The 14,694-nt window shown below is 36.0% G+C and overlaps 1 long non-coding RNA gene across 2 annotated transcripts in view; it reads left to right on the forward strand.

Annotated features, from left to right (window-relative positions):
• Positions 1 to 8,075, forward strand: part of LOC111768850 (uncharacterized) — a 69,947-nt gene extending 61,872 nt beyond the window's left edge. Inside the window, exons 2-3 of one of the 2 annotated variants that reach the window (XR_011428251.1) lie at positions 7,381 to 7,493; positions 8,061 to 8,075. This is a non-coding gene — a long non-coding RNA (uncharacterized lncRNA). Of the gene's footprint in view, positions 1 to 7,380; positions 7,508 to 8,060 lie in introns of both variants that reach the window. The other variant, XR_011428252.1, reaches the window with a different exon arrangement.
• Positions 8,076 to 14,694: the final 6,619 nt, after the last annotated feature.

The raw sequence follows: 14,694 nt of genomic DNA on the forward strand, positions 1-14,694 counted from the left end.
TGGGAGATTTTGTTAACTGGAAAGTTAGTAAGATTGGTCCAAAGAAGTAAGACTATTTGTGCACCTCAAAAAAAGCTAGATCTCGCCACATCTGGCTACTGACCCAGAGGCTTCTGCAAAGACAGAGGAGAAAGCATACAGAGATGAAGTTGGCCTGCTGGGATCGTTCATAGCCTTAGAGGCCCCACTCTTACGTACTATGTCAACACATTAGCAGCAAGCTCCCCCATCTGAGCTTTAAAAGAATTTCTCTAACAGCAGGCAAGTGGAAAATAAGGAAGCCTAGGAAGAATCCCCTTGCCCTGTTTTTTTGGGGAAATATCAGGCATAGATAGCCTTGCCATCTTTGAAAAATAAAAAAAGTTCAAGGAGGGGCCTATAAAAAGATTTTTTAGTAAAATGGAGCATAAAGCATTCAAGAGGCAGAAGAAAAACATTTTTTAAGAAGTAGACTTTATTTTTTAGAGAAGCAAAATTAAGCAGAATGTACAAACATTTCCCATATACCCCTGGCTCCCACTCATGCACAGCATCCCCCATTAACAACACCCCCCACCAGAGTGATACATTTGTCACACTTGATGAACCTACATTGACACATCATAGTCACCCAATGTCCATAGTTTATATTATGATTCATTCTTGGTTTTATACATTCTGTGGGTTTGGAGAAATGTATAATGACGTATATCCATCATTACAGTATCATACAGAGTATTTCCACTGCCCTAAAAATCCTGTGAGCTCCGCCTACTCATCCCTCCCTGTACCTCCTACATCCTCTGGCAACCATTGATCTTTTCCACTGTCTCCATAATTTTTTCTTTTCCAGAATGTCATAAAGTTGGAATCAAATAGTATGTAGGCCCTTCAGATTGACTTCTTTCACTTGGTAGTATGCATTTAAATTTTCCCCATGTATTTTTGTGACTTGATAGCTCATTTATTTTTAGCACTGCATAATATTCCATTATCTGGATGTACCACAGTTTATTTATCCATTCACCTACTGAAAGACATTCTTGGTTGATTCCAAGTTTTGGAATTATGAATAAAGCTGCTATAAGCATCCAAAAACATATTCTTGAAAAAGATTTCGTACATGAGGAAGAAATTTCAGATTCCATTTGCTTTGTCATTTGACAAAGGAGGAAAGCATAGACTGTAAGGCAAGAGATAAAAGCTAAAAGAAGAGAGACTGTTAAAATGGAGCTGTTTGCGAGGCAAATAAGTGTGAAGAAAGATCAGTAATATAGATGAATAAGGTCATGATATTACGAAAAATTTTAAAACGTTTTAAAACTAAGAGCAGAAACTATACCACAGAAAATTGAATGTGTTATACATCTTAGAATGCAGATAATAGCAGCAAACATTTAACTGAGCAGAAATAAGCTAAGCCATGTGGAAAACAACATAGAATTGCCAAAGAAATCAGAACATATTAAAAATAATATTAAAATATAATAGAAGAAAACATTTCATAGCTGAAGGTATAATTTGATAATTAACAAAACTTATAGAATTAATTTTAAGAGACTAAGACATGGATGTAGTAGAGATATTGAAATTTAAGCAAAAGAAATCCAACAAGCATTACAGTATCAAGTCATGAATAAATAACTTCTTTCTTGCCAAGGCAGCTGTATTCTTAGATCTCTCCTCCATGATTGTAGAAAAGAATAAACAATAGCTAGCCTTTTTTTCTCTTCTTATGCCATTATGGAAATTTTCAAATATATACAAAAGTAGGAAAATTTGTATAATAAACCCATATGTACCCGTTCCTCAGTTCAAAATTTATCAATTCATGCCAACCTTGTTTCATCTGTATCTCCACTCACTCTCTCCCCAACCCCCAATATTGAAAGAAATTCCAAGACATTGTATTACTTCTTTCATAAATATGGCAATACATATCTCTAAAATAAAAGGACTCTTTTTAAAAATGTAACTAAAAACCATTGCCGTAAAAAAAACCCTCTGTAATATCATTCTATAGCCAATCAATGTATAAATCTTCCACAATTTTGTATATTTACTTTTGGTATGTTCAAATCAGGATCCCAAATATATTCACAAATTGTTTGGTTGATTAAGTCTTTAAAGTGTAATTAAATCCATAAATGTCGCCTACCATTCTTTTTTCCTTAGAATTTATTTGTTGAGGAAATAGTTAGTTATTCATTCCACAGAGCTTGAGGGAAAACACTGATTTAAAAATTCTTAATTTAGTCAGTTAGTCATTTATTTGTCCATGAGATTAGAAAATGTATCATCCATGTATCTTTCCTGAAGTGCAAGCAAACAGCAAAATCTTTGAAAATAAAGAATCTCAAGTTGGAAACATTGTGATATAGAACTGGCAATGGAAATAAGATTAAGTCTTAAAATTACAAGTGTACCTTACCAAATAAAATGAAAATATCACGACTGGTTCTTAAAAGCAAAGATACATAATGTATGAGTCTGCAATCCTAGATGATTTCAATAAAACCACATTAAACTGATTTTTTTCTTTCATAGTAGATAGTCAACACACTTCTTCATGCTTGAAGTGGATAATTAGAAAAGCAAAGTTTAAGGAACTGAAAGCAGATTTTAGGAAATATATACTTTTTTTTAGTTTTTTCAATGGCGTTTGCTTAACACAAGTACAAACATACTGAAAAGGATTTATCTAGTTGTTTATTACTAGTTTCCAAATTCTGGACTCAAGGTGTCTAAGAGTACCACATCTTTATCCTACATTTTTTTCAATACTAGGTCATTCAGCAAAAGTCAGAATTTTCTGCACACTTGAGTGATAAAGGGTTTTTTTTGAAATACTCTTTGGTAAGGAAGATTGGCCCTGAGCTAACATCTGTTGCCAATCTTCCTCTTTTTTTTTCCTCCCCAAAGCCCTAGTACATAGTTGTATATCCTAGTTGTACGCCATTCTAGTTCTTCTGTGTGGGATGTTGCCTCAGCATGGCTTGATTGTGTGTAGGTCCTTGCCCAGGATCTGAACCGGTGAATCACAGGCTGCTGAAGTGGAGTGCACGAACTTAACCACTACGCCACCAGGCCAGCCTCTAAAGGGTTTTTTAGTTGAGTGTATTCCCAGTATAAATATTCTTATGTGAACTCCAAATGCAATTTTTCCCCTTGACTTTAGAATTGATATATCCTCAGTGTGAGATCTTTAGTGTTGACTAAGGAATGAGTGATCATCCAACCCATCCTTTCATTTATGACACAGAGAGCGTTTTATAATGTGTGGATCCTCACATGCTCTACAAGTGATGCTCTGGGAGTAGTGAATTCCCAACGTTTACATCACTGAATTGCTTCTCCAGCATGAATTATATGGTGTTCCCCAAGACAATTCCCTCTCCTGATAAATAGAACTCACATAGGAGAGAGAGCCTATGTCTGTAAGAAATGTGGTAAAGCCTTCAGTAATCATTGATCCTTCAAGTGACATAAGTGAACTCATACTGAAGAGAAACCATACAAGTCTCTATGTGGGAAAGCATTTAAGGTGTGCTCTGTCCTTAGACAACGTGAGAAACTTCACACTGGACAGAAACCTTATAAATGAATGTGGAAGAACCTTCTTCCAGCGTGAGCACCTACATAGACACCAGAGAATTCACATGGGGAAAAGTTATATAAATACCTTGAATGTGCAGAAGATGTCGGCCAGACAGCTAACCTGTTTTCACACCAAGAACACATGGTAGAAAAACTATATCTGTAATCATTGTGGAAAGGCTTTCATTGATAATTTGTCTTTTAAAAAACATGAGCAGATTTGCACTGGAGAGCAGCCCCAGCTCTGTCATCACTGTGGATAGATCTTCAGTGGAGCTCAGACTTGATGTGCACAAGAGAACTCTGAATCAGAATAACATGGAAAGTAGGAAAGAAGGAAGGGAAGACTTTACCAAGAGATAGACACTTTAAAAACATATACTTACCAAAAAAAGAGATGTATACTTTTAAAAATACTGAGAGATAGAGCGTGGGGAGAAATCACAAGAAGTCCTGGACTTGGGGGAAAAAATTGTACTGAGACACACACCTGAGAAATGTACGCCTCCCAGTTCTGCAGTCTTACTTGACACCTGGTGAACAAGAGGACTGGCCACATGGATCCTAGTTTAATAAGGACTGTCAGTCAAGTAATAACCTAAAACTTATACAGATGACTTATAAAAATTTTCCAGTGGGTTAGATTTGTCATCTAGTCTATCACTGTTAATACTGAATTTAGTTTCATTGTGATTGAAGAATGTTGCCTATTTTTATTCTATTTTTTAGAATTGATTTTTAATTGATATCCTAGTACATGATTAATTTTTATTAATGTCTCCTAATTGCTTCAAAAAGGATGTGTAGTCTCTGCTTGATGAGTATGAATTGCTCCATCTTGGTCTCTGTCTTTCTCCATCTCTACCCTACACAGACACTCACACACATACACATGTGTGCTTGCACACGTGTGCATGGCTTAGTCCAGGTTACCATTGCGTACCATCTTGACTACTGCAATAGCATTTAACCAATCTCCCTGCCTTATACTTGACCCCTGTAATATACAAGATCAGAATAATCCTTTTCAAAGTGGCTCATGTCATGTCACTTCTCTGCTCAAAACCTTCATCTCAAAATAAAATTCAAAGTGCTTACCAAGATCTAGAATGACATACACTATCTGGTGCCTGATGACCCCTTTGACCTCTCCTATTACTTTTCTCCTTTTGCTAGCTGCCCCACTCACACCCGCCTCCTTACCCTTCCTTCAGCCTGCCAACCTTCTCACTTCTCTTATTTTGAATGTACCACTCCCTCTCTGCTACGCTCTTCCCAAGACATGTGTATGACTTGCTTTCTGATTACTTTCAGGTCCCCACTAATGTGTGACCTTACTCAGGGGTCGTTTGACCAACCAAATAAGAATAACATCTATCCATTTCCTTACTCTGATTTAATTTTCTTCATTACTCTTAATCACCACTTGGAACACTGCATATTTATTTATTATCTTCATATTTTTTATTTAACATATTTGCTTATTTTCTGTCTCCTTCCACTGGAATATAAACTACATTGCTATATCACAGGTCCTATAACAATCATTTACTCAATAAATATTTGGTTATTGAATGTGACCCACTCTCATCTCTCACTTAGCATGCAGGTAAAATCTGCACCACCCTAATTGAGACATGCTGTGGGCTTCTAGTTGTCATTCATTTTGCTTTTACACTATAGTCCCCAATTCAGGAGCATTCACTCTAGTTTGATACCATGGTCAAGTAGCCCAATTTCTACATTGATACTTAGAGGTGTTATTTCTGAAATTTGCCCCTGAGGCTAGCTGCATACTGGTTTCTTGTATCTAATTTCCATCACTCATACTGTACAGATAAATGGCAGCTGAGGTATGTTCTCCAAAATGAAAAACAGAGGTAAAACCAATGGCATAGTTCTGGTGGCATTATGGAGGAACACTCTGTATTGTATCCCCGAGATATTTAGTAGATTTTCATTAAATCTCTTTGGGGATGGAAGGTTCCAGATTTCTGAACTCCCACTAGGTGGAACACTTTGCACAGCAAGGGATTCTGGAACTCTTCCTCTATGAGTCAGAAGCTCATACAGTCTCCTAGGATAAATGAGCATCTGTTTGTGCCTTCTGATCTTGGGTGGGATAAATTGGCTCTAGAAGGTGAAGTGTTCAGCCACTGTAAATGTAGTCCCTGGTTAAGCACAAGGGTCTATGCACACTAATTCCAAAGCTTCCTGTTTGAATGGTTTTCAAGTTAAGCTGCCTGTGTGGGCAGAGCATTCTGCTAGAAGCAGCAGGCGCAAGTTTTCCATTTGGATCTGATAACTTCTGTAATTGGGGAGTGGGGGGAATCACCGTGTAGATTATTTTTAAAATTTTTGTCCCCATTCAGATATCTAAAACCGTCATGTAATATTCTCAAAATCAGGGAGATGCTTATGGAGTAAGGCCAACTCTATCCTCTGACCTTGAACTGAGAAAGGCACAGCTTATTTATGAATTCACTACTCAAGTAACATTTTAAGTTGTCCTGATCTATTTGTTCAAATAGTTTTTCTCTTCTGTTTATCACCGGACATGATGGAGGCAATGGAGATTTTCCCAGTGTCACATATTTCTCTGTCATAGTCAAATCTCCAAATGCTCAGCTATTCCTTCTTTAAGATTATCACATGCTACCATTGAGTCCTCGATTGCCTTGATTCTCATGGGAAACAACTTCCATGAGCTGAGCTGGAGAAATTCACATTGTCATTGCTGCTGTCTGATCTACAGTAGACGCTGGAAAATTATAGTCTGCAGGAGTAGACCTGTTGACGCCAGTACCAACTCATTCTTTAACAGGATGTTAAATGGAATGTTAGTCTTAGTTTCTGGTGAGGCCAAAATGACAGAGTAGAAAACAATAGGTGACAATTTCTCCCATGGTCTAAAGTAAGGTGTTAGACCACTTAACCTTGCACTTGTCTTGCAAAGGAAGGTTTCAACTTCTAGCTGATTGACCACTTATAAAAGAGGATAGAAAGGATGAAAGGGGGTTGGAGATTGGAGAGAGAATTTCTTTGTAAAAAGTCATTGGAATGCTGTGGCATGTCCCCACATATAACATGATAGGAGTAGGGAGGCGCTCCTCCTCTAACCTCAAGTAGATTGTGGGAGGTTTAGAAACCATTCAGGAAACGTCATATTTCTCTGGAGGCTTGAGCAACACTGTTGATTGGTGCCTGACGTGCCTGAAGGAACCAAAGAGCAAGAAATGGAAGTCTCTTGATTTCCCATAGAATGCTATGATTTGGAGAATGCTTTCTCAAAGATTGATTAAAAATGTGTGTTTCTTATGAATATGCGCCCAGAGAGATTTGCCTGGGGTTCTCTTATTGGTATTATTTCCAAGAGTGCAACCTGGAGATTTGGTGGAATTCAGAAGGAGAGCCTTTTGAGTGAACTTAGACTATTGAGAACCAAAATATCTCAAGCTGGGGCAGTGGGTGGTGGGAGAGCGAGGTCAGCATAAGCAGCCGGCTGGAAAGTGCATTAAAGAATTTCAGTGAGAGATTCCAAAAAATGAATATTCTTCATGGAATCCACAAAGCACACTGAGGAGTGAAATTCAGTATTTAACATATACCAAGCTAAGAGAGTACTGACTCTAGCTTACAACTCTTTCATTTTAGGAAACTATTCTCTGCTCTTTGCTTCTCCCCACCACCTTTCAAACTTCAAAGAGCATTGACAATCTAGCAAATTGATATAGGGGAGAGAGACAGTAGCTTCAGGTGGAGTCAATAGAGAAGAAGTAACTATGCCCCCCTTTCCTTTTGAAGTGTTTCCGTCTATAGCACACAGAAGGACTTTGTATTGTCAAAAAAGGAACAAATGAGAGATGAAGTCTGCCTGAGATTTTATCCAAGGACAAGGAAAGACCTAGCCCCAACAAGTGAGTTTTCAGAGGTGAAAATTAAGTTGCTTTATTTTGCCCCTTTCTTCTGCCCTTTGAATATATCACATACATTATATATAATACATGTATTATATATATATGGAATATACATATACACAATATATATTATATATACATTATATGTTGTATATTAAACATTGTATATATACACTTTATGTATATATATACAGAGATAAATGGCAGCTGAGGTATGTTCTCATATATATATGTATCTCAACATTGTTCATTTTGTTATTCAAATACTTTATATCCTAAATAGGTTTTTGCCTTCATATTCTGATACCTGAGATAATGGTGTTAAGTTCAATATAATTGTTGCTTTGTCAACTTTCTTCTACACTAACAGGTTTTGCTTTCTATACTTTAAAGCTATGTTGTTTGATACATAAAGCTTGTAGTCATTAGATCTTCTTAGGCCACTTTAATTCCTTTGAATCCTAATTTTTATATCAATGTTATCAACTTCTTTTTTTCTATTAATATTTTCCTAGTATATTATTTTGCGTTTACTCATTTTCAAATTTATATGTTATTTTGTTTTAGATCGCTGGATTTGGGTGTAAATGTATATACTTTCTCCAATCTGAGAATGAATATTTAAAATTGCAGGTATGTTTTGGTCTTATTTTTGCCATCTTATACGAGCTTATTTCTCTACTAGTAAAAATTACCTTTAATATTTTAATAGACACATTTAAACATACTTTTGGTTATCAATACCTATAACTTTGCCTATGAATGAGAGAAGATGTTTAGCAAAATTTTTACCTGTCTTTTTCTCCCTCTTTATTTACCTTTCAGATTTTGTAAGAATTGTTTACAATTTTAGTTCCAAAATTTGAATAGTTATACTGTGGTTTTCCATTATGCCTCTTTTATGAATTCTTATGTAATAAAAGCAGTATATTTCACAGCTACAATATAAATAATTATTTGGAATTAAATAAACATTTTCCTGAGCTCTTGGCTTACCTTTCTTTTGCCTCATATATTCTTGTATCTTGGATTTTTATTTTGTTATTTTCTCAGAAATATTTTTCATCAACAAGAAAAAAACTTAAAGCCCCATAAATCATAACATTTTAAGGTGTTAAACGCATTATGAATATGAATATGAATTCAGAATACTAACTTAACTAGGCACAAGAGTTGAGGTTTAATTTTTTAGTTCTTGGACCTAATAAACATTGTACTATGTTTTTCCTGAAATTTCAGGTTTTAGTTTACCTCTGGAAATAATATATTTTTTAAATTTATATGGTTTTATGATGTTTTACTTTATTTTTTTGGTTCATAATTTAACTTAATTATGTTCAAGTGTTTTCTTTTTTTACTGTGGGCCTTTATTTTTTCTTTGATTATTTCTTCCTCTCTATTAGCTCTATCTCCTTCTGGGATGACCATTTTGCTAGTTATAAGATTTCTTCAATTGATCCTCCATATCTCATGGGTTTTCTTTCATAATTTTCTTTTTTTCTTTCCCTTTGCATTGTGTTCTGACAGAACTTCCTATTTAAGCTTTCCAGATCCCTAACTTGATTTTTTTTAACTTTAACTTTTTTTCTCTATTTATTTCTTTCCGACCATAGCCATTAGTTTATTCAACCTTCTTATTGGGTCTTTAAAAACAATAACCGTGATTAATTTTTGAGAATTCTAATTAAACATGATTGTCATTGATATTATAAAGGGTAGAGTCTAGATTGCTAGACGGGGTTTATTTATTACCAGTGGCCTAAGGGCAGTGGATCTAGACTCTGATTACAGGATCCCTGTCTGTCATGGGTTGGACTGGGCATATGTTTGGTCAGGTGGACTCTAGTATTATATGCTCTGAGAATAGAATTTCAAGGTTCGTGAAGAGATCCAGAAGTTGCCTGGACCATGACTCCACTTCTAGCTTTGGTCCTAACACCCACAGTCTGAATCTCTGGTGGCAGATGATTGTTTACTTTTGAGGCTGTTTCATCTTTATTTGGATCAAACTCTAGAGCCAGTAATTCTGACAGCAGGGGTATTAAACAGGTTTGTGTAGCCTTTTTATAAATGGGTCCACTGATTGCTCCCAGTTCTTGCTGCCCCATCTTGTGTTTGTTACGAGGGTCTTCTGAGAAAGCTCACTTTTTGGCAGTTTTGTTTTTACAGCATTGTGAGTTCTTAAATTTTGCATGGTTTTCCACCAATCTTTTATCACATATATGTTATCTTCCAGAAATTCTTCAAGATTTGATTTGATGGTACCCTTCTTTGTTAACCATTAGTATACTGGACTTATTCTTACTTTTATTTATATGTTAACATTTCAGTGGGGTTTGGGAAGAGCAAATATAATCAGATGCTCTTCTTGTTTTAATCATCCAGATTATTGGATTTAGACATCTGATTATTAAAAAGCAGATACATCTTTTTTTTAGTGTTAAGGAGTCTTGTATTATTTACAAAATAATCATTTGGAACAATTGTGATTCTGATATCTAGTTCATTAAACTATTTTACTTGTATTTAGTTGAAATAGGATGTTTTGCTATTTATGGCTTCTTTTTCTCACATTTGTTAACTTTTACTGGGGAATTACATTGAAAATCTGCCAGGATAACATATTCAGAAGCAGAGATATTCAGGAAGAATATCAGCTGTGTTGCCTTTGCTTCCTGAATTCAGATCAAAATAGTCAGTCAGATGCTTCCATCCTACTCAAACAACAGAGGTTGCCAGGGTATATAGAGTGGAGAGAATCATCCTTCTGTTGATTCTACTGGCAAATAACGGCAGTGACCCCTCCTCATAGCTGCATCTTATAATTCATTAAAACAACCAAACATTAAAGTTATGACAAGATGGGAACTCTACAGGAAAATGGTCATGGCATGGCATCCTAAAGATAATTATTCTGTTATCAAACAGTTGTGTTTCGGGGCATCATATCCACAAAGCTTGTTTTCAAATCATTCTCCAATGTAGCTCTTTCTTTCTGAGTCACTTCATGGGTCAAGTTCATGGACTCCTACTGATGACCAGGTGTTCCACTTTTAACTGTTCTCTTAAATGATGGGAGGATCTTTTATTCCCTTGCTCTACAAAAACATGAGCATTTAGGGACTTGTTATCTACTGCAGAAGAAAGAAAATGCATGAGCCCTGTGTAATTTCTGAAGTATATCATCCTTTTCCTGGGAGGAACTCCCAGCCATGCAACTTCCAGAATGTAAACAAAAATGAATGAATGATTTAGCAGTAATATTGTTTTCAATTTTGACGTGAGTTAAAAAGTGAAAGTTATTTAGAATATTCTTTCATTCAAATTAATCTTCCCTGGATCCCTCATACATTATTCAGAATGCTGTGGTAGAATGACCAATTCCATATGAATGCTGAATGGTTTATTTTCTTCTGAATAGAGCCTTTAGCAGCTGCATGAATAACCATAACTCAATGACAAATTTTTTTTATGTAAAATATATTTTTAAAAATATTTTTCCTATTCCTTTTTAGTAACTACTTTTATGGCCATGCTGGTTTCTAACTTGGTGAATAACAGCATGGATTCATCAAAGAGAGAATTACCACTCTTTCAGCATTTTTGAACTAGATGATTAATTTTAAAGTATTTCATATTTTGTAAACAATTCATGATCATGATTATCTGTGTCTCTCAGGAGTATTTGAAATATTTATTGATGATGAAAGAGAAAGAGGTGACAAAGTAATCACAGTGGAAACCTGCCTGGCTGCAGAGTCAAGGAGCTTATTGTGTTCAGTCTGGGTGGGGCTCAGGAATGTATATTTGTAGCATTATTCAGATATACAGGTGTAAGAATTGTATTTTGAGAAATATTAAAGCAGAGTGCTTTTCAAACTTAATGAGAAAACCAATCAATTAAATATCTTGTTAAAATACAGTTTCTGATTCAGTATGTCTTTTGTCTGCCCTGAGATTCTGAATTCTAAAAAGCTCCCAAATAATGCCAACACTGCTCATTCAGAAAACCACACTTTGAGTAGCAAAAGGTCTAGAGACTAATCTTCAACTCTGCAAATCCAAAATCTCAGTTTTGCCAATTCATATAGAATTTGGTTATGAAAAGACAACACGCAACAACCAAAGAGACAAGAGGCTGATGTATAAGCCAAATGACCAGTTTAATTACGGCACTGGTTCTTAGCCATGAGTGCCATGAGAATCATGTATGGAATGTCAATGCTTAGACCCGGTTCCAGAGAATTCTGATTTAATTGGTCTGGAATGGTCCTGACATCCATATTTAAACATCCAGGTAATTCTAATATGCAGCCACATTGAGGATCACTGATTTACATTGAGAATTGTAATGTCAAGTAGATAAAATACCAATCTTAGTTGATCAGCACATTCTCTTTCCTGAGAAGACGTCTATATACGAAGCCAATATGAAGTTGGTGGCTTGCTTGAGGAATACAGAATCACAAGGGAAGGGGTTAAATAACCTGAGCAACAGCCTCATCGAGCCCAATAGGTACATCTTCACGAGAGGACACACTTCCCAGGGAGGCAGGTGTGCAGGGAGACCCTTCAGTGCCGGTCTCTAGCTGATAGATTCTTGCATCCTGAGCTCCCATTTTCTACACTAAGGCAGCCTATCCCACTCATGTTATTTTTCTCCATTCTTTAAAACATATTTTCAACATTTTACACACTTTCACTTTATTTACTTATTCCTGTTTACATAAATCATCTCTTTCCAGCTCCCTAAAATTCTTAGTCCCATTGATTTGAAAGTAGATGCTTTAGCATTTCCTCCATGGTTTGTTTCATAGTTCCTGACTTAGAGTGAATTTTCTTTATATATGTCTAGTATTTCCTGTTATATTTTCTACTTTTTAAGTTTTTTCCCTAGAGAGTGAGCCTTATTTCCAAATTGTTGGACAGCCCTGCTGACTTTATATTTCTTAAATCATTTCTTCACTGTCAGGTAGATGAGTGTATGAAAGGCAATATATATTCTGTTAATTTTCACAAAGTTAATGCAAGAGCTATAATATCTGAAGACAAAGCTGAAATGAGGCTGAGCAGAAGATTTTTTGGTTTAGGGTCATAGAACATTCCTACATTTCTCGGTCATTTAGGAAAAAGTGTTTAACATAAAATTGAAATTATATGTACAAAGGCACTTTCTTACAAAGGGACTTCAACCTGAAAACTGGATAGTTGTCAGTGGAATGTTTAACTGACTTTCTATTTTAAGTGGGGTAATGTTTGACCAAGAATTATTCTCTTTTGAGGGGCAAACTTTTATTATCATTACACTCAATGGAAATTTTAACAACAGATCATTTTGGAAACATGTAAAAGGAAGGAGGTAGTAATCAGGATATCTTTGTGCAGTTCTGTCAGACTAATTGAATTTTCCTCTCTGTCAGAATGATAGGACTGATAGATCAGTTTAAGTAACAGCTGTAATTTACCTTGACTTTAAATGAACTTCAGCTTCTACTTGTTTGGCATACAAATTACAGATTTTTAAAGAGTAGTCTAGACTGGAATCTTTCATGGTTAGAGTTTTGTTTATCCACACCAGAGATTTATCCAAAATTATGTAAGATTTTTGTATCTGTGCACTGAATTTTGTTAATGTCATAACCATGCCTATATTTGTATATTCTTGACACATAAACTGGAAATGAACCACAGTTATCAGATACAGTAATAACAGAATATTGTGTGTGTGTGTGTGTGTGTGTGTTTGTGTAAACCACAAAGCCAAGGGTCTGTAAGTGAAATGTTAGCTTAGCTTGGGGTATCAGGACTGACCTTATGGAGAATACATAACATATGGTAATACAATAATATAGCCCATAATATAGCCCATAATGGACATATATATATGTGTGTGTGTGTCTGTGTGTGTGTGTGTGTGTGTTAATCAGGTTTCTCTAGAGAACAGAGCCAATAGGATAGATATATGATGGAGAATAGCATTGTTATTTTGCTTTCCTATCTTGAAGCCCACTCAAATCAACAAAACTAAAATATATGGATGCTTGGGGGTGAGTGAAGCCTAAATATTGCCTGGAAAGTGGCAGGCATTCAATATATGGACGTTAAATTGATTAGTTTTAGTAGAGTAAAGATATATAAAGGAATTAGCTCATGCAATGATTATGGATGCTGAAAAGTCCCACAATCCGCCATCTGCAAGCTGGAGATCCAGGACAGACAGTGGTGTACTTCAATCCAAGTTCAAAGACCTGAGAACCAGAGGCGCAGACGGCATAAGTCCCAGTCAAAGGGCAGGAGAAGACTGATGGCAAGGCTCAAGCAGTCAGGCTGAGAGTGAATTCTCCCTCCTCCACTTTTTGTTCTTTTCAGGCTCTCAGTGGATTGGATGATGCCCTCCCAAATCAGGGAGGGCAATCTGCTTTACTCACTCCACGGATTCAAATGCTCATCTCATCTGAAATACACACATAGACACATCTAAAAATAATGTTTAGCCAAATATCTGGGCATCCTATGACCCAGTCAACTTGACACATAAAATTAACCGTTACAGATAGCTACTTCCCTCCCAGCTCTCCCCAATGTCCTTCCACTTCATTTCCTGCTGGTCCTGGAAGACCTAAAATCAACCTCATCATTTCAGAAAAGAAAAAAGAACCTGGGGAGCTATATGGAAGGGAAAATGCTTTAAGAGTTCAGAGACCAATTTCTCAAATATCACTGACACAGCAGGAGAGATGTGGTTTGGACTTATGCCTCATGTAAATATCATCTGCTTATTTAAGTGTCAACCTTGTTCTCCTGGAAAATTGAATATGCTAAGAGAGGAAAGCAATGTTAGAAATAATAACCCCTTTAAATAGGATTTTATAGTAATAAATAAAACAAAACTCCCATCTGTTATCTCATTTGCTACTCAGAACATCCCTCTGAAGTGAGATGGCAGTTGTTACTGTGATACCAGGTTTTCATATGAGAAAATCAGGGTCAATAAATGTTAGTCTTTACCGTGCTAAAAACAATCAATTTAACGTGCAAATACTGAATGCCTGCCTCTTTCCAAGCAATGTTCAAGCCTCACCTACCTCCAAGGATCGAGAGGCACATGCAGGTTGTGCATTCCTGTACCTAAGACTAAATAAAGAGCAGCAAAAGTCAGGGGAATCTCCCTGTGGAGAACATGTTTCAAGATGCCAAACCT

This window comes from Equus caballus, chromosome 18 (genome assembly GCF_041296265.1).
Source record: "Equus caballus isolate H_3958 breed thoroughbred chromosome 18, TB-T2T, whole genome shotgun sequence".
NCBI classification, from domain to species: Eukaryota; Metazoa; Chordata; class Mammalia; order Perissodactyla; family Equidae; genus Equus; species Equus caballus.